Below are 23038 nucleotides of genomic sequence, written 5' to 3'. Positions count from 1 at the left end.
TTTGTCTATTTTTGCATTTAAGAGCCGTTCATAGACATTTCGTATATTCCAGAAAGTTGTTTGCTAATATCTTTGCTACATTATTGTGGTTGATTGCTTCCTTGAATTTTGAACGGTTTATTATCTGTGGAGCGGAAACCAAAAAAAGAGGACAAAATTCGCATTTGTTTAGCTATTTTGGTCATTAAGAACCGTTTCTACAGAGTTCGTATGCTCTAAAAAGTTGTTTATTGAGATCTATGGAACATTTTTCTAAAATTTGTTGTTTGCTTTAATTTTGATCGGTTTGATATCTACAGACTAAAATCCGAAAAAACCCATAATGGAACTTGGACCTTGACGATTTTGACCTTGAAATGAGGTCGAATGGATTTTATGTGTTAACAATTATTATTCTTCAGGACTAGAGCTACAACTTTGCCTCCTTGAGTAATCCAAAATTCCAAGCAGTTTAGAATATATATGCCTGTCAAATTTATCCCTTTTGACAGCAAAGCCTCAGGCCTATGTGGGCCCATAGACACATGTCTTCTTATTTTTGGTCTTCTATCACGCTGTGGTGTCAGAATGTGGTTAATAAACCGTGACTTAAAAAATGACACACAGTGTTACTTGATGTTGAGTTTTACTAATGTTGTGATTATTTGTTAGGTGCTAAATTATAAAAAAAAATTAAGAGGTAAATGTACAGTTTCCAAAATTAAAATGATAGTCGATGGTATTGGCAATGTTTTTACGAAAAAAAACATAATCATAATTCGTTTTCTAACTTCCCAAAAACTAAATGCTTTGTAAATGACTTTCTCTGGTATTTTAAAAATAATAGGAATTTACTTGATGTTGAGTTTTACTAATGTTGTGAGTATTTGTGAGTCTCCATATTTTTTTTAAATACAGTGGAAAATCTCTAGCTTACGATGAAAAAACCCAGCTGCTCCCATCTGCCACCTGGGAAGTTATTCCCTTATACCACACCTGTAAAATCGTCAAAATTCCGCGGTATATCCCGGAATGCCTAATAGTCTAGTCTCTGCCGAGATAGAGAGTAACATACTTCGTGGTTACTGGTTTTTCTTCTTTTTTCACCAATTCATCCACCACAGGTGTCAATGAGATGCAACATTTGCCGTGAATGGATACATTCCAGGAATTGTTCAAGGCCAAATCATCCTAAGGGAGTATATCGATAGGGATTATGTTGCTTCGTTTTGCGCCATCTTGAGCCTTAGTGAGTTTTCGTCGCCATCATCAGATTATGAAGATCCTATACAATCTCTCAACAGCAGTATCAGCCGCAGTTTTGAACACCGCGTATTGCTGTTTCAGTTCCTGACAATGTGACTTCCCTGCAATTTTACTTGTAATCGTAGGAGGATCAATAGGAATGTGGATTTTATGAGTCAAAGTAGTATACTGGTAGCGGAAACGAAGAAAAACAATACCTGCAGTCTTTGGAGTTGTAATGGATACAACGTTCTTCGCTAAGATCGTAAGAAAAGTGCGGCTGGTGATTTGCCAACCTATTGAAGCAGTCTAGTACAGACCTATCTCAATTGAGCTCGACTCTAGTGACTCATACATGGAGTGTATGGGGGTAGCGGTAAAATGCGGAACCGCCGAGATAGAACTGCTGTGTTGAAAGGCCACTGTTGAAAGCTGATATTGGACTGGCCATGAGTCATGAGTAATGGCATTCAATCCTAGTCAATCATCATAAAAGCATAGCGCTACCTTAACAAAAAGTAGCTCCACATTTTGTACCGATACCACATTTTGTACGAGGACGCACCTACCAGGATTAGAGGAGACCGCCTATGCATTTGGGTCGGATCATCTCTGTATCCTTATCTCCATTAATAGACCACCCGACTTAACAACTTCTGAACGTCGCACTTTCCTTAGCCATGGGATTAGCGAATGGGCTTCGCAGTACTAACCCTAGCAACCCCAGGGTCAGAGAACTGACAATGGAAATTAATTGATTAGTCGATGAGCACTTGTGGAAAAAGTGGCTAGCACATTAGAAGTGCTGCAACATTAGAACCGGTAGTAGTAAATTGTGGACAACGTTTAAGGCTTTAGCGAACACAGGTAAAAAGGATGATCGGTCATTTGTCATTTCAACGGGGTGGTTATGGCAAATCCGAAGAGGTATGCCGATTAGTTTAGCCGACAATTTATTAAGCACCCTGATATCGACCGGGTGAAAAGAAGTATTTTACGTAATTTGCGATCTCTTCCAGGAGAAGGAACCACCACCAAATTTACGATGGGTGATGTTGTAGATGTTATTCGAGACGTGAATTACCCAACCAGCTTGAAAATTACGTAATTCCAATGGTGATGCTAAATCAGCTGGATGGACCAGGAGTCGAGTAAGTGGGCAAGGTCGCCAAGCCTGGAAAATGGGCAGGGTGGTCTCGTTATTATGTGCTAATCTTCTAAGGTATGGTCATCCTTGTCTTCGGTGTGGACATGTAAGCAGACCGATGTTGATTCACATGGTTGGAAGTGTAGACCACATGTTTTCAACTCCATAATATAAACTCCGTAATGAAAACTACAAAAATGATATTGGAGTTGGTGTGACTTTTGTATAAACAGGTGCCACCGTGATGCAGTGATAAGAATACCCGCCTTGCACTCTGAATTTTCGGCGGTGGTAAATCCCCTCAGTGAAATGCTGGCTTACATTTCCTAAGTGTGGTTATCCGTTCGGACTCTGTGATCAAAAGTAGGTTCCATATCAATACGCGTGCAGTCATTGATATGAGAGAAGTCTCCCTTGTCCCTTCAGGGATGTTGTTGGAACACATGTATATATAAACAGATGCAGATTCTAAGTCATATAATACAGTATAGTGAGGGCGCCCACTGAGTTGTTTTTGCTTTTGCTTCTCTCTCTCACGTACAGTGTACGTGTACATAAACAAACGATGAGTTACAAACGGAATGACAAACTTAATATACTCCCCATAGTTTGGTGGAGGGTATAACACTACATGCCCTCCAACAATTTAATTTATCTTCAAACAACGTGTATAGGAAACTGAAAAAAGTCTCTGTATTAGACCTGATGTGATTGAGGATACTACATGCTACCCCGACTAATTGCTTTGTAATGATATTTTATATTCAGTCAATCAATCAATCTAATAAAATCTATATACCACTTATGGTTGCCGACCAATAAAAACCAAGCACCCCAAATATTTAAAATCTTTAGGAGAACTACAGAAGTTTAAGAAAATAATTGACAATTGCCTCTAAAGGACATCATGTATTAGTCTCAACTAGTAGATCTCCATCACTATCGCTCATTCTAATTTTTTTCACACACAAAAATACACTTCCTCTTGCGTATATCAATTAAATACACATAAACTTTGACATAAAAATACGGCCTCAATTGGCGGCAAAGACAAAACTCTGCATCACAATAAGAAGGACCCAGTCTTTGAGAGAAAAAAACTCTTTTTGACACTGGGCAAGTTATGACGGCTTAGCCAACTAATAAAACACAAAAGTCCACAAAAACGCTTCACAAAAATACCGACTAACTACTCAAAAATAATCATGCAACATCTAGGCAAACATAGATCTCAAACAAGCAGTAAAACATGACAATAAGACATGCGCTTATCCCGTAAGGACGCGGATCACGTACTGCAGCACAAGACGCACACACACCGAAATATGAAAAAGAAAAACTTTTTGCAGCAAAAACATATCGAAGGTACACATGCGCGTAGTGGAAACAAACGAAATGCACTGCAATGCCGTACCGCACCATACGCACATGTAGTCAATTTACGTTTTAATGGTGATCATAAATCATCTAATTTCGAACTGTGGCCAAGACCGCCGCCGCCGCCACCACATGCACCATAGCGGCAAATACCACCAGAGCACTCATAAAAATGTTAACCAAAAAAATAACAAAACAGAAGTGCTCCAATTGTGGCCAAAAACATAGAGGACAACAACATTGCATGAACATCAGCTCCAGTAACAGCAGCCGCAGTAGTGGTAGCAGGACAGACAAAAGACTGAACTGAACAAAAACAAGGCACAAACATCACAGCGAAAAACAATACGCAAACAGAACAACGACATCTGTAGCCTGAAGTTATATTTATGTTTTTAACATCATAGAATTGTTGTAAAAGTTTCAAATGACACAAACGTTCAATCATGCCGCACAGCAACAACAGGCTATCTCGCCCATGCACCGCCACCAGTTGATCCCAAATGAAAACTCCTCCTCCTTCTGCTATTCCAGTGGAGTTTACAAACTGCCAAACAACATAATAGTCATTTAGCCTGACTTGTCTTAGGGTAATAATAGCAGGAAAGCTGTAGCTATTATGTCTGGAACCTGGCGTTCCATATTAGTGCAACATCTTGTGTTCATTTTGCCATTTCTTCAAATATATGATCGGCCAAGACGTCATAGTTTAGCACAGTATTCTGGAGAGTTAGTTGTGAGTAGATGAGAAATTCTAGGATAATACTTCTGGAATTCTGCAGGTATACCAGAAACTTATATAAGGTATATGCCGCGTGCCGGTACTTTATCAATTTTATTTAGGGTTATCGAAGACAAGAAGTCGATACAGTGATGTTTTCATTGTCTTTCTGACTTTCACCAGATCCTTTCATATATGGTATTGATTATTTAGAAAATTCGGATGTCTCTTTGGATCACCTAACATTTTGTCCAAATTTAGTTAAACTTCTAAAATATGCTGTTCGATATGGTTCCGTGGACAAGTCCCTGATTCCTGGCATACTGGTCCAAAAGTTATACGCTGACCCACTGAAATGACTTGTTAGCGCGATATCTATAGAAAAGATATGACTCCCAAAATAAGATCCACTTCGATAATGGACTATGTCGGTCCATTCCTTTAAGTATCTCCTCCGCAACACTTTTGAACTTTAATCCTAATCCACATTTTTGTCGGCAAGTTCAAATGTCCAAAAAGTGTTTCAATTCACATGGGCTGAGGCAAAGTCGACTGATACTTTTTTACTTGTTTTTTTTTTTTTTTAATTTGTGCCAATTTCCCAGAACAATGGACTTTGACCTACAAAAAAAATTGTACGGTGGTAACAAGAGCCACTAAGACAAAAAACAAATGCAAACAAACAATTGTAACAATTCGAGATGAGTCCATAAACGGACTCTCTCCAAAAATTGTGTGGGAGGCATCCGAAGAACTGTTCCGATGGAGTCCATATTTGGACGTAATCCAAGTCTCTAAGAAATAATACGATGTACAAAATTAAGACCAAACACTAGTCAGTTTAGTTGGCGTCGTCACAGAAATTATGGACTTACTCAAAAAAAAAAATGCACCGTCGTAGAAGTGGCCGCAAGGCGAACATGTAGCAAACAAATTCAAAACGGTTCGAGAAGAGCTGTTAAACTATACTTTTACCAAAGGATGGGGGCCGATATAGTCTATATTCGAACCAGAAAGCATGGAAGTAATATTTGCACATCCCTAGTTTGAAAAAATGCGGTTAGTCCCTTCTGGGACTATCATGCGAATAATCTTAACTACAAATTTTGAACTCATGTAGGGGTAATTAACGGAAGGCATAGACCGAAATGGTCCATCTTCGAACTTGAACTAAGTTTAGACAAAATTTACGAGACCTAAAATTTGAACCAAATATAGGTTGATTCTTCGAGAGTTATTATGAGTACCAGTCCTCCATACAGACGGACGGACATAGGTCAATCGACTCCAAATTGTCTGAAATGGATTTCATCCAAACATACTTGGGGTCTAAAATCATTATTTCGATAATCTCGTTGGCCTAAATGTTGAGGGCATAAACAAATATTAAAATAATTTTAGAAATATTTTTCGGTGATTTTTATCGAATTGATCAATGAAAAAATATTTCGAGGTACTATTACATTACTTTATACCAAAGGTATCACAAAAACATCAAGACCCAGTACAGTATTGTAATCTGTAACAATTTAAAAACCTGGGACTCCTTTTTTCTTGATTTAAAAACTTTTCTATCATGGTTGCGACATTTCGTAACATGGAATGTAAATGTAGTTCTATCCAAGGAAATCACAACCACGATGTTAAGCTTCGGTTTCACATTGGTCAAATTGATATGTTACAATCCGACCTCAATTTCTAATCTCTAAAAAGCCAGAATAAGGTTTTTTTAATTTGCCATGGGCCTTTTGAATGCTCTGAGAGCAGTTGTAAGATTCGATTAAGTAATTTTACAATTTACAAGAGTGTTTTCCAAATAGAAAAGATCTTAAAAATTATAACTTGTCGCACAGCTATTGACTGACTATTAAATAATAACTTTTTATTCTATTTTTAATTCCATAAAGATTCAATAATTCCGAACACTGTACTTTCGCCATATGCCCAGCTGTAGCTAAAATGTGCAACGACTGACTATTTTAGTGCATTTTGTTGTTCTTTTCCCTGTGTCGCATTGAGATCAATTTTTTATGATCGATCAGTCTATTAACATGCAACAACATAGCCACCAGTATAGAATTGTACATACATTCATACCAACTCCGCCATCCATCTGACAGTCCCGGTATGGGTTCCATGTCTTGCCATACGAAACACTGGTAATTCATATCGTTAGCGTTAAGATCTGCCATTATTATTGGTAGCATTTATTTGCTTGTTCTAGGCAATGACTCTCGCAAGTAGTCATTTTTCGGGGTGTATATCTTCGACGCATATAGAAGAAGAATTCCATTGTGATTTGTAATGACATTTATCTGTTCGTTTGGTAGTGTGGTGTGGCGTGTTAAATTAGTTTTGTTTGCTTAACAAAAATGAATGAAAAAAAAATAAATAAAAACTAGAATTTTGGTATATGGAAACTCCAGCATGCTTTCTAGTATGAGTCATTTGTTTTTCTATAGCATATTATTGTAGGGAGTTGTGACTCAGTAGGGAGATTTCTCGATCAATCATCTTTATATGAGTCTTGTGTTAGAAACAGTGACTACTACCACCAGACATTAAAGTCTTTATAATTGAGTGAACAGTGCAATAGAAAGATTTTCAGAGATGCCTTGAAGAATTCATTGCACAGATGTGCCTCGAAAAAGATATTTCCAATGAGAATTCCGAGAGGATAAGGTGCGATTTTTCTCGCATCAAACAGAGCTGTCAATTCCATTTTCACGAAATGATAAGGCACCACCTCCTTATCACCAAGGCTGATTGGTGGGCTTAACATAGGCTGCACGCCAACCAGTTCATATTTTTTCCGAACATTTCCTGAAGATCTGCGACTTTTTTTATTATCATCAATATCGGTCCTTACTCTGAAGACCAAATGCCCGACCATTCATTCCAACATTCGCAGCGAAAATTATTCAAATTTAAATATTTAATTTCAATATTTTTTTCATCCCATTCCACGACTCAACAAAGTTTTTAATAACTTTTGTAACAATGACAGTTATCAAATAAAACAGCAACAGTAACAAATAAGAAGAAATGAAAATACCAACAAGCCTTTCCACTTCATTTCTCCCAAACGCCACAAGGATGCTTTGAACAATTTTCTGCTAATAGGGCAGTGGAAAAAAGCTAGTCATAAAAAATGAAAAAAAAAAACAGACCCGTGAAATGAAATAAAACATTGATTCGCATAAAGGAGGAAGTGATGAGCAGGTAGAGATATTCACATAATCTAAAGGAGTGAGCACTTTGCATAAAAAATCAACTGAAATTAAAATATTTAACCTAACCAAAAAACAAACAAAAAAAAAAAACGTAGGAAACAACAGCGACGGGGGTCGACTCTGACCATTGAATAGTATCGCCGCATCGTATGTTGTCGCCTGCATTTTGCCTGCTGCTGCCACTGCTACCACCGCTGCTGTATTATATTTTGTGTGCCACCAAAATGTTAACAGTAAAAAGTCATAAATTACATTTCGTAGGCGTTGGCAGGTGTCGCCAGTCCTGTCTAAAATCGCGATAAATCTTCATGTTTGAAATAAATTTCATACAAAATTGCTTCACTGAATTTTCTTCTCGTTTCTCGCATCTCTTTTCACGCACATTTTGTCCTTTTTTGTCCCTTTCTACTTGACTTGTCGGAAGCTGTATCTTTGTGTGTTCACCTCGGATATGTATATCCATGGTAAGTACGAGTGTGTGTGTGGGTGTTAGGTGAGTTGAATTTTTGCTGCATTATATGAAACTAGAGATGAGTTCGTTCAGCTTTACAAATGTTTAATATCAGTCACACTATCGTCTTTTGGCCCGACACTACATTTCTATGCCACTACTTCCTCTATTCCAATTTAGTTTCATTTTAAAATACACTTAGAGAAATTCGGGTTGACCCGAAACCTTACTAAATCAGCGTTCTTGCTAGCGGCTGCCACATTAGCGTATATGTTTGCATTTGTATCGTTTTTCTGTGTTGGGACCGTGCTGAGACCGACGACCCCAGGACAAATTTGGATGTGCTCAGTTTGCCATATCCGCGTTCCCCACACTCAAACTTCGGTCAGATGTCGGGAGTGGGTGCATCTTAGCAATTGCTCTGGACTCATGTGCATGTTGCAGGAACACAGTTCCCAGTGCGCCGTCGTCATCAGAATGCGAGACTCCTCCCAATTCCCCCAACATCAACCGCACACGCATCACTTAACACCATTTTTTGCTGTTCCAATCCCTGGAAATTTAACTGTAAATTAAATTGCAATGGACTCCTAGGAAAGATCGAGGAAATATTGGACTTTATGAGTCCAAAGAATATCATGGTCGCGGTGATGCGGGAATTCAAGCTCAACAACAACTGCAGCTGTGATAGATATTGAAGAAGGATCGCACCAGAAGTGAAGTTTGGGGACTAGCTTTCCTCTTAAACCAGACTGTTGAAAACAGACCTGTCCCCTTGACCCTAGACCTTATGATCCATACATTAAATGAAAGAGGGCGGGGGTAGCCGTCGGTTGTGAAACTGTCGAGGTAGTATTACATAAGGTATACATCCCGCCGATTAATAACTGTACTACAGGTTATAGGCCCAACCAGCCCGTCTTAGCTGGTCTTAGCTGACATTAATGGTCATCTTGAATTTTGGCATTCGGTTCTAGGTAATAACTAGAGGGGTATAGTGCTGACTGAGCAGATTGATAGCTCTACGTTTAGCAGGGCAAATGAGGACGTCCATATCAGTTTAGGCGAGAGTTCCATACTTCGCCAGATATAACCATCGCGTCTGACAAATGACGTGTACTGGCAACCCGTCATTTCTCATTGGTCAGACCATCTCCCTATAATCGTCTCGATTAGCAGACCGCCATTCGTCATCATCTCTGACCAGCACACTTTCATCAATCATCAGAGACCTACTCGTAGCTGGCCAAGTTTCAGAGATTTCACCAATCATCCAGAGAAAGGATGTCCCGGGACATCATCACAACTACAGCCGCTCGCGATATACCTACTGTTGGAATACCCGAAGCGAGACTAGACCAATAGAAGCACCGGGGACTAGCAAAAGATAATGATAAACTTCGTCGAGCCAGAATAATTGAATGGTCGGCAACGGTTAAGTCACTCTCGAACCCTGGAAAGAAGAACGATAAAACCTCAGTCAAGATGTGCGAAAGTTATTTTAATCGACAAATTGTTGAGCCACTCGGGAGTGACAGAGCTAAGAGAAGAGTATTTCATCGCATATACTTGCTCCTGCCGAGGGGGAACCTTCACAATTTACAATGGATCATGTTGCATATATCATTTGGAACTCTCCATTATCCAAGCACTCGGCCCTGAATGAATATCCACGATAATGCTGAAACAGTTGGACGAGCCGAAGTTGAGCATCCGCCTACATTATTCCCGCAGTCTGGAAAATAAACTGAGTGGTCCAAACAGGCAAGGTTGCCAGCAAAGGTGAATCGTCCACAGCAATCAAAACCAAAACTAGCTATCCACTTGCTGATCGCGCCATATCCAATCACATTCGGCGAGGACTCAACCAGAACCAGCCTGGTGATGGGTCAGTGTTGGTGGCATACAACTTATCAAAAGTCTTTGATACTCCCAAACACTCTTCGGTTGTTTTAGCAGACTACCATCCGGCCTGGTTTTGATAATCAATGGAAGAACTTGAAGCGTCGACAAATTGTTGAGAAGAGTATTTAATCGCATAGATTTGCTGCTGTCGAGGGGAATACTTCACAATTTACAATGGATAATGTTGTAAATGTCATTTGGAACGCTCCATCATCCAAGCGTTGGGCCCTAAATGAATATCCACGATAAAGCTGAAACAGTTGAGCATCTCACCAAAGCTCCCAAGCTGTCACTAACCAACCACATTATTCCCGCAGTCTGGAAAATAAACTGAGTGGTACAATCCAAGGTTGCCAGCAAAGGTGAATCTCCCACAGCAAACAGTACCAAAACTAGCTATCCACTTGATCGCGCCATATCCAATCACATTCGTCGAGGACTGATGGGTCAGTGTTGTGGCATTCGACTTATCAAAAGCCTTTGGTACTCCCAAACACTCCTAGGTTTTTTTAGAACATCAAGCTGACTACCATCCGGCCTAGTTTGATAATCAATGGAATAACTTGAAGCATCGTAAAGGGAAAGAGGGAGTTCCTAATGTGGGATCATATCTCCGAAATTGTTCAACCTCTACTATTTCTGTATTACACCCTTCAAGGCGGCATTGAGATCGTTAAATATATGAATGGCTTCACGATCCTTAATGCTAATTGTGAAAGACTGAACTCCTATTTGGTAGATCTTACCACCTTTTCTGCGCGAGCAATATGCAAGTATCTGCCACTAAATCTACGGCCAATCTGTCACCACATGAACTGCAGAGATGAACACTGGTCGATGATAACAGAAATCCGACCACTTACTACCCAAATATTCAAGGAGTCAAATTCGACAGAATGTTCATGTGATGTAGAAACAAGGATCTTAGTCCCCAACCTGCAGCACTTGGGGTGCAGATTACTGAACCATGTTAACCAAACATAACTAAAGAGTTTGGTCTGCGCCAGTGTGATCTACATACGAATATAAGCGCAACGCAATGGAAAATATTCAAACCTGTCAGAACGCCGCTCTGAGTACTGCAAACATATACGAACCCAATCACAAAATTCAGTCAACAAGGAATGTAAATGGGTGGTTACACTAGCCATCAATGTCATATGACCCGTAATAAAAACATTCCATATCTGCTCACACAGACAATACATTGCAATGTGGAGAAGTAATTTCACAGCATTGTGCTGGATGCAAAAATAAACGGCGTAAGGAAAATTCGCAATAATGCACACATTAGCGACTGTATAACGATGGAAAATTCAGGTCATATGACATAAATGGCTAGTGTAAACACCCCTTAAATAATAGGCAGAAGTGAATAGTATAGGCCGATTTCCCTCCTGTCGTCTGCAGCCACAATTCTAGAGGCACAACTCCCCACATGATGGAATTCGGACAATGTACAACACAACAACAGCATTACACGCCATATCCACTCAATCATTCGAGAACTGCACCAAAGAGAACAGGCCGTGCGACCAAAGAATTATGGTGGCTCTTGACCTATCGAAAACTTAGAGAGAAGACTTCCTTCCTGCCGTGTTTGAATCAGTGAAAACGGGGGTTCCTGAAGGCGAGGTGATATCACTGGAACTGTTTAAATTCTACCGTTCTAAATTCCACACCCTCCATACAGCATATAGATCGTAATGTATGCGAATGATTGCACGATCTTGGCGTCGGGTAACATCATCAATGACATACATATGTGATAGGTTAAATATCCACATAGGTGACTTAGAGCAGTTCTTCCATCTTCTTCTTTTAAAAATATCCGCTGATAGGCTGAAATGAGGCTTCGCCTGAATATATTGGTCGATGACGCCATGATTCCGACCAATAACTAACCCAAGATATTGGTAAGTTTCGATCGCATGTTTAAGACGTCCGCGTAAGCCACAGCTATTTGCGACAAGATCAGAAGTATGAATAAAGTTCTCAAGTTGCTGGACGGCAGCAGTTGGGTGCTGACAAAAAAACTACCTTATTAAGCAATAGTCCTGTCTGTAGTAAGGTATTCGGCTCCAGTGTGGTATGCAAATGTTAGTGCTACGCAGTTGAAGAATATTCAAACCTGCCAGAATACCGTCCTGAGGAATTCTTATGACACCAGTTTACCATCTTCATGAAGAGACGAACATTTTACCGGTACATCAAAGCAACAAGATGTTGTCGATGCAGTACCAGTTTGGGTGTTGGAAACAATAACCCCTGCCACGATCTAGTGGACGGCCTTCCTCCTTCCTCCATCCTCCAACCCCACGACAGTCCGAAATGCACAAGGCTATCTTTAAGGAATCTGCTCTGCTGAAAAAGTAATTGATAAGTACGCCATATCTGGAGAAATGGAGCATACATTTTGGCGGAAAACACCTTGAATGCTTTGAATATCACGTAGAACAATGAGTTTACCTGTGGGAATCAATTGTGATGATTGTTGCCGATACAACAAGCGTGAATACCAGATACTAACTAAAGGACAGGTGTTGTAGTTTAACTGCAGCAAATGTTCGAAGACAAAGGTCACCCCACACCCATGTTCAGCATCATGTGCAGGATCACGTCCAAACCATATACCTCTGTGTGTATGATTTCAAGACTAATTATGTAAAGTATAAGCAGATTCCACACATCTGCATTCACTTATTCATTCACCCTTTCATTCATTCATTCATTCATTCATTCATTCATTCATTCATTCATTCATTCATTCATTCATTCATTCATTCATTCATTCATTCATTCATTCATTCATTCATTCATTCATTCATTCATTCATTCATTCATTCATTCATTCATTCATTCATTCATTCATTCATTCATTCATTCATTCAACGATTTTCGAAAAAAGTTCCAAAGTTCCCAAAGACACTACATAATTAAAATACAAGGATTCCAAGATATCTTAACTCGAATATTTCGAAAAAAAAACTAGAAATGGGCGTAAATTTCCCCGTCTCCCTTGGTTACTTTCCGATGTAAACTTTTAAAACGCCGATATAAGTGCTTCATATTTATACATACCTTCAGCATTTATGCTAACGAGTCTATATGCACTTTCATACTGGCAAAATGTGCCTCATCGAAATAATGGTTTTAGACCACAAGTATGTTTGGACGAAATCCGTTTCAGACAATTTGGAGTTGATTCAGAAATGTGCGTCTGTCTGTCTGGCTGGCTGGAGCGCACGATAACTCTCGAACGGATCAACCGATTCGGTCCAAAATGTGGCTTTCGTAATATGTTGTCCACTCCTTCCGGTAACTCCCCCACAAGAGTTCGAATATATGTATTCGGAAAATTTGTGAGTACGATAACTCTTGAAGGCAGTAATTGATTTGATTCATACTTTGCGCATCGTGAAATTTCTACCAGACTTAGATGAGGTTACAATATGGGCTCAATCGGTCCCCTCCTGCGGGTACCTACCTCACAATATTTTTGAAAAGTTGAGTTTAGGACCTGCTTTCAAATTGCTTTGATTTTGTTGCAACAACTTGTATTCACTGCCCCCATACAAGGGTACAAGTTTCATTAGGGGTGCGTCCATACTGCCTGAGAAAATAGCCTGAAAGTTGCAAAAAACCTAAGACACCGCGTGTAGAGGTTGTAGCGCAAGATAACACTCGAACCGATCTGCAGATTCCGTCCAAAGTTTGGCTATCGTAATATTTTGTTCAAACCTGGGTTTCGGAGTCGGAGTCGAGCAATTTTGCTGGAGGCGGAGTCTAAGTCGAAAAAAAAATAACTCGACTCCGACTCCGGGCAATTTTTTCTACATTATAGAAATATAACATTAAATTCGGCACACCAATGTTTTTGAAAAAAAAAACATTATTTATTTGAAAGGAAGTCTATAAGAAAACATATAAGCGAACGGTAGTAAGAGGACGATTCACAGGATATTTACTATCCTTTGATTACAAAATTCTTGTGGAAAATATTTTTTGGTCCAATTATTCCTTTATTTTTTTGCAAGCAAAAGTAAAGTTCTATAACAATCGAGTTATAATTGAACATTTTACGTCTTCTATATAAGTTCTACAAGACGTCTGTCAGAAGACCTACTTGTCTTCTCACAAAGGTCGACTGGTTTTTTCATCTTGTCTTTTGTGAGAAATCATCCTTGTCTTCTATTAAATGACCTGTTGGACTCCGTCGAAAGGCATTGTGGCCTCTTCGGATATCCTGCTGATTACTCGTACACTGTGACACCAAATGGAAGTCAAGGTCTAGGGGTAAAAAATTCCCTTTGGGAGTGAAAACCAATATTGAGTATATTAAGTAACCCAAAGGATCCCATAGCTGATATTTCTGAGTTACGACGTAATGAATTTTTTGATTGGCCCCCAATAACGCCTGAAAAAAATGCTTTATAGCTTAGTTTGACGATATTGTTTCATCATTTTGAGATTACATGTTTTCAGTTAAATAGAATTAGGAATCTTTTGTAGAATATTTTGACCTTATAGCTCAGTTCCTTCCAAGTCCGTTTTGTTCACGTTTTCATTGTCCTTTATCAGTTTTACACGTTCCTTTCTCAGAAAATCCGTATGTTTATGTATTTCGGTATATTTCGTATAAGTTATTTTTAGATTTTGGGACTGGGCATATTTTTGAATTCTGATTAAATTGCAATCGAAACATATGACATATGCAAAATGCATAAATTTTGCATATTCAAATTTATGCAATTTCTTATCCATCAAATATTTCAATAATAGGTACAAAAATGTTTGTGTGTACAAGTTTTCTGTTTAAAATTCTCTTCCGACAAATGAATAAAATAATGAAATGTATAACCACAGTCACAACCTTCAAAATACCGGAAATCGGGAGGTACCGTTCTATGTGGGCTATATGAAGTGGTCCTGTACCCACAAATTTCAGGTGGAAGGTTGTATACCCACAACGAAGACTTAATATCAAATTTCAGATATTTCGGTGGGATACTTAGGCCATATGTCCTTGAATATGGTTTTGCATATGCTCATTTTATGCAAATATGCCAAAATATGTCAATATATGCAAGATATGCAAAATATGCAAAAATTTCTGGGCTTAGTTCGTTTTATATTGTGATAAAACGAGTTTCTGTCTAATCAGATTTTCTCGACGACCATCCTAACCATATATGCATTTGCATAGGATTCCGCTGTCTAGTTATTACCTATGTATGAAATACGGATGGTTATCATGATTATGATATTTTTACAACCTGATATTCCTGTATCATATTTTGAAGAACTTTTAGATAAGAGTAGATAAAATCTTTATTATAAGATGATTCCATAAATATGTAGTAAGGCATCAAAATCTAGAAACTCGTCGATCGAGTTTATGTTTCGAATTGTTTTGTCCGCTTTATGGTCAAAAACGTCATTTTTTTAAACCAAAAATTTAAATTTTTACTTTTTCTGTACACCATTTCAGTAAAATCTTAAACTTATTACAAAATGGATCGATATGGGACTAGGTTTGTATGTCCTTGAAAAGCCCACAAAGTATATGCCAAACGGCTTATTTGTTTTCGAGCGAGAGTTGGCACCACAAAACCTTTTATAAAAACAGGTTTTCGATTTGTCAAAAAACTTCGCTTATATTTTTCAACAAAAATTTAGAAAGCATATTAAGTTATACTCTTGCAAATGAAGAAAGAAAACTTTCTTAGTTTCGTAAGTTTCACGAAAAATGGTTTTTCAACTGGGGGTCATCATTAAGGCTCTAGAAGTACTGTAAAATTTTAGCATACATCCATTTTAAAACCTGGCCATGAATTGCTTATAATTTTGACGGTATACAGTTTTTTGATTCGTATTGCCCTTCATTTCCATATATTTTGAAGGCGTAAAGATTTTCGAATGGGGAAAAGTTCCTTCCAGAATAGCATCTGACAAAAAGCTTTCTACGTTGTATTTTGATGCTATTTTTCAATAGAAATAATATAAATATGAATGTTACTTCATATTTATGTTCTGTAGTTGAGTATTAATGAACATTCTAAAGAATATGTTAGGAAAAACACATTAGCTTATATGGGCCCAAATATAAGAAAAAGTTAAATATTTGTCCACATTATATTCATTTTTTGTGGTATAGGAAATTACCCTCGGAGCCGGAGTCGTGAAAAAAAAACTGGCCTGGAGTCGGAGTCGAGCCAAAAATACCTCGACTCCGAAACCCTGGGTCAAACATAGTTTAGTTCGAAGATAAGCCAAATTGGTCTACTCCTTCAGGTACCTCTTCCACAAAAGTTCAAAAATGTTCGGAAAAATTGTACGCCCGGTATCTCTTGAAGGAAGTGACCGAATTGGTCCACATTTTATACATCCTAATATATCTACCAGATATAGATCAGGTTCGAATATGGACACTTTTTGTCCGCTCCTTCGGGTACATTCCACACAAAATTTCGGATAAGTTCACTTGAAGACCTGCTCTCGAATCACTTTGTTTTTTGTTGAACCAACTTGCATTTGCTGTTTCAGTTACGACGGTAAAAGTTTTTTCAGGGGCAAGTCCATACTTCTTAAGAAAACAGCCCGAAAGGTTTAAAACCCTCCTATGGTACCATAAAGTGGCTGGAGAGCACGATAACTCTCGAACAGATTTGGTCAAAATTCGACCTACGTCATATTTTGTCCAAACTTAGTTTCAGTACAAAGATGGGCAATACCGGCCCACAAATTCCGGTACTCCCCCCCAATATTTAAAAATTCACTAAAATGGTATGCACGATATCTCTTGAACGTTGAACCGTTCTTTCTCTAGGGCACCTTCCCCACAAAAGTTCAACATTTGTGACTAAGTGCTGTTCAGGGTCTTTTCGAAGATCCTTTGGAAATGTATATCGATGCTGTTCGTTGTGATCCTGGTTACAGCGATATTATGTATTCCTTGGACAAGTCCATGCTTCTTGACATACTGGTCCAAAATTTATACGATGACCCATTGATATGTGGTCTGTTCCTTTACTCTTGAAAATGTTAAAACCGGCAAAAGTAGTAAAAGTTGTAAACTATTCCCATATGAATTATATGGTGTCAGAAGTAAAGGAACGCTTTTCGAGTAAAAAGTGGTAAAACTTGAAGATTCTTGCACGTAAAGGAACAGATCTATGACTAGTGGATATGAGGTTGTAAAATACTTATCATCCTAATTGTATGTCTGTTTTACTTAAAGAAAATTTCTTAACAAATTGCATTATTATTAAGACTTATTTATAAAACCCGTTATTAAGTTATTTTTACTGTGTATCATTTCATATCACGGAAGTACACTGTTATAACATTGGTTTAGGAAATTTACGAGGGGTTAGGATGTTCGAAAGTGATATAACTAAGACAAGTTAAATGGAAGAGGAGTAAAAACAAAAACTAACATCAAATAGGAGATGAAGAGCATTTACATGTTTACAATATGTTACACATACAATATTTATATATATTACGACAATGATGATGAGATGAGAACTCGTACTTTGCAGTATGACGGGTAACCTACGATTATATAACTACAGTGGCGTATCTTCGGTACATCTATATTGGATAACAGGGTTTTGATTTAGGGATATAATAGGAACTGGACACTGAAACATAATACGTTTTTCGGTTGAATAAAAAAGTCGCGTAAATACATTTTATATGGTAAAATTATTAAAAAATAATCTATAGTTTGGAGTTTTACTTACTATTTGTATGTAAGTGAAGCTTAATCTCATATTTGTTGTTTTCAAATTTAAAAACAACAAGTTTAAAATGGGATGTAGTTAAAATTGATTACTTTTGGAGTTTTATGTAGTATTTGTGGAGCAACCATGTAGTCTCTGGTAATGTTTCTAAAACACATCAACTTTTTACGGGCGAACCTGGTCGAACTAAATATGAATGCATGTATGTATAAACTAGAAGCTTTATGTGTAAAACCCCTTCTATCTATGACATTACATATGGAAGGAACATAATGAAATTTTCTTGTCACAATAAAACAAATACAAACATGCATTCGCTCCAGTACTCTACTATTTTAACATGCAGCTCTCATTTATTTATTCAGTTATTCATTTGTTCATCCATCCAATTCGTCCATTTTCAACAACAACAACAACATTCAAACTTGGACACACTCACAGAGGGCTAACATATTTTACAATGAAAGGAAGGTGTTTCATTCTACAATACGTACAAATATTGTGCACAATGTTACAGGCTCGTACCTATACATCCGACGGAAGGTCAAAGCAATGGACATTTTTCGAAATATTAGAATATATCAAAACATATTCTAACCAGAGTTTTGTAGATGTATGTAGATGTTTTTCGTACACTCCTTAAAATTGTCATACCCTAGAAATGTTGATATGTTGCACTTCTGTATGGAACTGACGCCACAGCATGCAAATATAAATGTAAATATTTAATGACAAAGAAAGACAAAAACTTATAAAAACATGTTCTTTAGTACGATAAAGAAATAAGATGCAAGTTCTAAAATGAAATTTAGGAACAAAGCGTAGCTTAGCCAATGGTCAATACAAAACTATAAAAACAGCAGGAATCAGTTGTTTTTTCCCAAAATTGGTTTTTGCTATTTACGAGGCCTATTTACAAATTGTTAGGTACTTACAAGCTATGAATTTTAACCAGTGGAGTCCGAAATGAAGCCATTATTGATGCCTTGCTAGAAGTGTAGTGGAATACACATGAATACATATCGCTCATTTATTCAAAGAGCGACATATCTCAAAAAATACAGTTTCGAGAAAAACGCGTTTAAAGTAAGCGATTGATATTTGACTTATCAATTTAAAAAGAGTATTACACTGTGCAACATTTTCAAGTCAATTTTGTGCAAACAACTTCTACTACTGTATTTATGAATGCACAAACCTAATGCACAAAAACCCTGTTTGGGTTTTGTGTTTTTAGATCGGGCTTAGATTTGTTATGGCCCCGTCTAAGCATGACTAAATGTTGACTCGAGGCATTTATCTCTGATACCAATTCGATTCTTGTTTAAGCCTCTGAAGCAAACTTGTAGATAAGAGCATGATGAAAATATTTGGAGAAATAATTGCCTTGAAAAACTGCATTTGTAGCCTCAAAATGCATAATATATCTAAAAAGACCTTTATTTCGTATCTTTCGCACCATATCTCCAAAACTGTTACATTTTTAGCTAAATTTTCTTTGAAAGAAATATCCGCTGGAATGTAATTCACAACTATACAAAACATTCCATTCTTGTAAAATGCCGCTATCGCGCTATTTTTAGCACATTTTTCAAAGGAAATGTAATAAATATACTAACAATGCATTGAAATCCAAAATATGAAAATAAACTGGTATTGTGAACATTGTTTGAAATCTGTTTTTTAGAAAGTATGATATGCAATACAGCCTAAACAACATGAAATAAGTATTTTAGAGTTTGAGAATGGTCTGAAGAATTGCTGAGAACATTATTTGGAAACTTTTTGCTAAAAGTTACTTGGTTCAGCCCCTAATAGTTTAGCTGCAACTGACCATGATTCTAGAAACTATGTAGACTTTGATATATTTTTTCGGTTTTGATACGCTAGATACAGTTTTTCCCAGATCTTCTGTTTGACACGTAGGTTCTTCTACTTTAGGGCTACAATATTGCTAAAGCACGCGAAGTAAAATTCTGATTAGTTTCTGAGATAAAGCCCCGATCAGTGGAAAAAAGGGGTCGTTTAAGCCCGATTTAGACGAGGTTATAAAATCTAAACCCGAGTTATCAAAATGAAAGCGAAGTTGGGTTTATGTTGTCTCATTATTAGACAGCGGAATCCTATGCAAATGCTTTCTCTTTCTCTACGACCATCTGATTGGACAGAAACTCGTTTTATTACAAAATAAAACGAATTAGGCCCAGAAATGTTTGCATATCCTGCATATTTTGACATATCTATCTATCTTCTATATATATAAAAGAGTAGTGAGGTGAGTGAGTGACTGACTGACTGATTCATCAACGCCCAGACGAAACGGCTTAAGCTAGAAACTTGAAATTTTTAGTGTGGGTTGCTGTTGGTGTGTAGGGAGAGATAAGGCTGGATTTTTCGAAATTCTAACTGGAAGGGTACGAAAAGTACTAAAAGGTACTAAATATGGTACCCTTTGTATTACGCGAACGCGTACAGCTAGAAATCTGAAATTTGGAGCGTGGGTCCCTATTTATGTGTACGATAGATGTACCAAAGGGTTTTTGGAAAATCGTACTATAAGTGTACGAAAAGTATTGAAATGTACTAATTTTGGTACCATTAGGTATCATGTGAACGGATAGAGCTAGAAGCTTGAAATTTGGAATGATAATTAAGGTTGAGAACTAACGATTACACTGTGCCACATTTTTAAGGAGATCTTGTGCAAACAATTCGAACTGAGGATTTTTAGAAAGTAGAGACCCAAACGACAAGAAGCCCTAGTTGGGGTTTGTTGTGTCAGATCCAGCTCGGATTTTATAGCGCCATCTAAACCTGGGTAAATATTGAGTTTTGTAAAGAAATTCGGGGTTATATCTCTGAAATCAATGCGAATCTTCTTCTGACCTCTGAAGCAAATTTGTAGATAAGGACGAGAATAAAATATTTGGAGAAATAATGAACTCGAAAAACTACATTTATTGCCTCAAATTTCTAAATATATGCAAAAATTCCACAATTTTTATACATTTCGCACCGTATCTCCAAAACTGTTAACTTTTTCTGAATATTTTATTTTCGAAAAATATGTAATACACAACTCTTCGGAACATGTCATTGTTGTAAAATGCCTCTATGCCGTTGTTTTCAGTACATTTTTCAACGACGTTTTAATAAAAATTTCAATAATGTAGTGAAATCCGAAATGCGAGAATAAACTGTTGGTGTGAACTGTGTTTGAAATATGTGTTGTAAAAGATATGATGCAAAATGCCGCTGAAACAAGATGAAGTAAGCATTTTAGAGTTTCAGAATGTTCAAAGAATTGTTGAGAGCTTTATTTGGGAGATTTTTGCAAAAGGTTACTTGGTTCAACTCCCAATAGTTTAGCCGATACTGACCAGAATTTCAGCAATTATGTAAAATTTTCTATATTTTATAGATTTTGATGCCCTAGATGGAGGTTTTCTTATGTGGTTTTTTCAAAAGATTAGTTCTACTGGTTTAGGGCTACAATATTGCTAAAGACAGCAAGGCCAAATTCCTATTCGTTTCTGAGATAAAGGCCTGATAAATGCAAAAAGTGTAGATTTAGCCCGGTTTAGATGAGGCCATAAAATCCGAACTGGATCTGACAGGACAAAACCCTACTAGGGTTTTTTGTAGTCTAAATATGTACTTTAAAAAAATGCATACTCGAAGTTGTTTGCATTTTTAGTGTTGCATAGTGTTATATAAGGAGTTGTTTTCTGGTTGTGAACTCATGTGTACTAAATGGTACTAAATTTGGTACAATTTCGATTGTGGGTGAACGAATAAAGCTGGAATCATGAAACTGAAATTTAAGATTACTGCAGGAATATAGTCTTGAGATATGTAGATACTTTTGGAAATGGAAACTTATGTGTACTAAATGGTACTAAATGTAGTACAATATGGATTTTAGGTGAACGAATGGACCTGGAATTCTGAAATGTGGAATTAAGATTATTGTTGGAGTTTAGGATTGAAATGTGGAGGCAGTTTTGGAAAATCGTACTTATGTGTACGAAAAGTACTAAATGGTACTAAATTTGGATTTGAGTGAAAGAATAGAGCTGGAATCATGAAATTTAGAGCTGCGATTACTATTGGAGTGTAGGAGTGAGATATGGAGGTAGTTTTGGAAATTCGTACTTATGTGTACTAAACGGTACTAAATTTTGTACACTTTGAATCTGGGTGAACGGATGGAGCTGGAATCCTGAAATTTAGAATAGAAAAGAAGATTTTTGTTTGATTGTAGGATTGAGAAATGGTAGAGATATGGAGATCGATGGGTGGGGGGTGAAAAATTCTTTTTGGCGATGAATATCGATGAAAATAATGTGATGAGCCCGAAAGGACAGTTCTGCCGTAGGTCAAACTTCTGAGATGTGAAGCTATTTTCGCAAGTATTAGGAAAAAAATCAAAAACTTCGTCGCGCGATATCTCAGAAACTTGACCTATGGTGAAAATTTCCTTTTGGGTTCTTAGTATACTCATCAAGGGCTTTCATCTCCAAAAGTGCTGCTGCACATTATTTATAAACAAGTAAGAAAAGTCTATAGTCGGAAGGAGCCGACCATTGGATACCCTATACCACTATCCCTGGACAATCGCTCTCCACGGAACTTCTTTTCAATGATTGTGAAAATTTAAATATCAAATATCAGATCATCATTCAACATTGTAGGCATCTTTTTCGACCTATACTCTTACCCGGTGCAAAATTTCGTGACTGTTGATGTATAATAGCGACTTCTAGCGAGTTTATTATTACACTACAAACAAATAACGGAATATATTAGGCTGTAACTCTGTTATCTGATCATGCACACCAACATAATTGGCATCAATTGAAAGGTCAAGCGTTCCACTTTCAAGTATATCTCACTTGTCCGGAATGTCACTTCCAGGAATAATAAGCTGTATATTAAAAATTTTCACAATTTTCACACAAAAGTTTTGGTCCATTTAGCCCTCTAATTATTATCCGATCGCCATCTCAAATTGCAAACGCTTACCTTATTTAAAATTACGCGTTGATCGGACTATTGTTGAGACCTACAGAGCCGCTAGAAAATTGGACATAAACATAATATTGTTTTTGGTCCATTTCACCCACTAAATATTTCACGATCATCACCAATAAGAGTAGGGATCTATTCTGATCTGAACCCGACCTCCATACAAAATATCGTGACGATCGGTCCATAATTGCGGCCTGGAGC

This window comes from Musca autumnalis, unplaced genomic scaffold (assembly GCF_047663935.1).
Source record: "Musca autumnalis isolate F117 unplaced genomic scaffold, ASM4766393v1 scaffold_1, whole genome shotgun sequence".
NCBI lineage: Eukaryota > Metazoa > Arthropoda > Insecta > Diptera > Muscidae > Musca > Musca autumnalis.
Note: the sequence above shows the minus strand (reverse complement) of the source record.